The sequence below is a fragment of the Astyanax mexicanus genome, chromosome 25 (assembly GCF_023375975.1).
Source record: "Astyanax mexicanus isolate ESR-SI-001 chromosome 25, AstMex3_surface, whole genome shotgun sequence".
NCBI classification, from domain to species: domain Eukaryota; kingdom Metazoa; phylum Chordata; class Actinopteri; order Characiformes; family Acestrorhamphidae; genus Astyanax; species Astyanax mexicanus.
Genome location: NC_064432.1, coordinates 9,201,293 through 9,205,194, shown reverse-complemented (window position 1 = coordinate 9,205,194; position 3,902 = coordinate 9,201,293).

The following is a 3,902-nucleotide window of genomic DNA, read 5'->3' as shown; positions in this document are numbered from 1 at the left end:
TCACAGGATCAGACCAATAGCCGTATAAACCACAGTCCTCATCTCCATTACTGTTGGGTTCTCCAGTTCTCCAGAACCTATCAGAGAGAAGGAGAGTATCAGAGTGTTTATCAGAGCAGTGAGGAGTGAGAGTCAGTAACTGCATCATGATCAGAGTTCAGTTCAGGAGTCTCTTACCCAGTGATCAGTTCTGATCCGTCCACCCATTTCCAGACCCCCTCTGTTTCACCGTCACTCAGACCAATCCAAATCCACTGACCTTTTCTCAATCTGTTAATGAAGACCTGTTGAAGTACAATAACTGCTTACACATTTCTAACAACCCACCTCTCACAAAAATGTTTGCTGTGTCTCCCAGCATAGTCTCAAGAGAATGGAAGAGATAACAGAACCCACGAAGAGCTGGTAGCTGCTCCTTTATCTGAGGAGGACCATGAGGAGCACTGCCAGAGCCCTATAAATGGACAGTGTGGGGCCTCAGGTGGACAGAGTGTGTGGGCAGTTCCTGAATAATAAAGGCATAGATGGCATTAACTGTTCCCCAGACCTCAATCCAACTGAGACCTTCTGGGAATGTACAGTGGTATAAAAAAGTTTGGGCACCCCTGACCATTTTCATGATTTTCCTTTATAAATTATTCAAATGTTCAGATCAGCAACTAGTTAAATATATCATATAGCAGACGAACACGGCGATATTTAAGAAGTGAAATTAAGTTTATAGGATTTACAGAAAGTGTGCAATAGTTATTTAAACAAAAATAGGCAAGTGCATACATTTGGGCACCCTTGTAATTTTATTGATTTGAGTACTTTTATCACTAATTATTGGAACACAAAAAATTGTTTGGAAAGCCCATTGACCCTTGACCTACATAGACAAGTGAATCCAAATATGAGAAAGGCATAAGGTGCCAATTTCAAAGACAAACACTTAAAGCTACACACAGTAAAATATGTAAAATATCATGCTGTAGTGTTGTGTGGTTAGTGCAGGTACTGGCAATCTAGTTCAAGTTGAAGGTCTCATGGATTTCAGTCAATATCAGAAGATTCTTGAGAACCATGTTTAAGAATCAGTGAGAAAGTTGAAGTTAAAGCGCCGGGGCTGGATACTTCAACAAGACAATGACCCTAAACACGAAACACTGCTCACAATCTACTAAATCATTCATGCAGAGGAACAAGTACAACGTTCTGGAATGATCATCTCAGTCCCGAGACCTGAATATTACTGAAAATCTGTGGTGTGATATATGCTTAGAAACCATCAAACCTGAATGAACTAGAGATGATCAACCAGAAGCCAGACTCTCATTGGAAGCTATATGAAGCGTTTAGAGACTGTTATTTCTGCAAAAGGAGGCTCTACTAAATGTTGATGTAATTTTTTCTGTTGGGGTGCCCAAATTTATACACCTGCCTAATTTTATTTAAAAAATTTATGCACACTTTCTGTAAATCCCATAACATCCATTTCTCTTCTCCAATATCACTGCGTTCTTTTGCTATACGATATAATTAACTTCAATTGCTGATCCAAACAACCAACAATTATATAGGATAATCATAAAAATGATCAGGGCTGCCCAAACTTTTTCATACCACTCTATATATCAGCTCATCTGACGACACCAAGTTGCATCTCGGACTGTCCAGGAGCTCCCTGATTGCCTAAAAAGGACATCACCCAGGACACCATTCATCATCCCATCAGGAGCATGCCCAGATGTTGCTGGGAGTGAATACAGGAGCTTAGGGCCCACACACACTTCTGAGTAACTGTTCACAGAAATTCAGATTTCAGTGGGTTAATGATTTTGGTTTCCATTTACTGTTATGTCATGTTTCTCAACCAATTAAACAATTTATATCAGTAAGAATTTTTTTTCCTACTTCTCTTCTTAACCTTTTTTTCGTTGAGATCCAATGAGTTACCAATTTATATGACGAGTGGAGCAAATAAAATGAACAGTGAGTGTAGAAACAAGGAGGTGGTCATAATATGTAAGTAGTTATACAGTGTTTTACAGGTAAATACACACTTACTCTCTCTCTCTCTCTCTCACCTGTTCTTCTCTGCTGTTGATGATCACCAGGTCTGATCCTCTCTTTCTGCAGTCGTTTCTGCTCTTAGTCCAGCTCTTCTCCTCAGTAGAGACGTAGTAAAGACTGGAGTTAATGTCGATCCACCCGTCCCTAACTGCTTTATCTATAGATGAAACACATATGGTCACTTCTGGGTCACGACTGCTTTTTAACATTCTTCTCTGGTCTATATGATTACGATTCTGAGAGATGTAATACAGAGCTGCCAAAACTCATAAAGAAATGAAACACAACACAGAGTTAACCTGAAAGAACGTATCTACAATTCAGACTTTACAGGTAAGATACAGATTTAATGGAACATTTTACGGTTGTGATTCTGGTTTCAGAGATGAAAAACATTACTGGTGTAATAACAATGGTAATCCAGTAGATGGAGGACAGAGCAAATCGGTTTAATCATTTTTACAACAGGTTTGACTGTCCAGCTCCTGCTGCCCCCTCCTCCTACCCTTCTGCAGCATCCACCGCCCTGTCACCACCAACGCCACCCCCCTACACCTCCTCTCTTCCTGCAGCAGTTACCACACCATCATCACCACCACCATCTCCGTCATCGCCACCATCACCCTCACCTCCACCATCTCCGTCATCACCACCACCATCACCTCCACTATCACCGTCATCACCACCACCACCACCCTCACCTCCACCATCTCCGTCATCGCCACCATCACCCTCACCTCCACCACCAGGACCTCCAGCCAATCAGCCATCACCCTCACCTCCACCATCTGTCATCACTACCATTACTTTCACCTCCATCTTCATCATGTCCACCATCACCCTCACCTCCACCATCACCGTCATCACCACCACCATCACCCTGACCTCCACTATCTCTGTCATCAACAACATAACCCTCAACTCCACCATCCTCCTCATCATCACCACTATCACCCTCACTTCCACCATCTTCATCAACACCACCATCAGCTGGCAGACAAATCAGCTCCCCCAGTTCATCAACCTTTACTGCAGACCAAGTCAGGAGACAGCTGAGGAGACGTCACCTCAGGAAGGCAGCTGGCCCGGACAGAGTGTGCCCCAGAATGCTCAAGGCATGTGCTGTCCAACAGGGTGAGCTCCTCCAACATGTGTTTAACCTGAGTCTGCGTCTGGGGAGGGTTCCTGCCACAGGGAAGACCACCTGCCTCACTCCTGTTCCCAAGAAGGCACACCCAAAGGAGCTGAATGACTACAGGCCGATCACTTTAACATTTCACGTGATGAAGACCATGGAGCGACTGCTGCTGCACCACCTCAGACCTCAGGTCCACCATGCTGAGGACCCACTGCAGTTTGCGTACTGCGAGAAGGTAGGAGGGGAAGACGCCATCCTCTATTTTCTGCACAGAGCTCACTCTCATCTGGACAAGAGGGGTGGTGCCTCCAGTGCCTTGAACACCATCCAGCCCCTACTACTTAGAGACAAGCTGCTCAAGATGGAGTTGGATATGCACCTGGTCACCTGGATCACTGACTTACTGGGACACCACAACATCCATCCATCCATCCATCCATTCATCCATCTATCCATCTATCTATCTATCCCAGTTCAACCTCAAAACCTTCTCTGGAGCCCGTCTCTCTCTGCCTGTAACTGGTCTCTCTCTGCCTGTAACTGGTCTCTCTCTGCAGTCAGGTTGGTGTTACTGGTCTGTAACTGGTCTCTCTCTGCAGTCAGGTGGTTGAACTGGATCCACAGCACTGTGATGGCAGTCAGCAGGAGAACACACAGCAGACCCAGACCCACTGCAGCCAGTCTGTAGCGTCTGCTTCCTGCAGAGCGA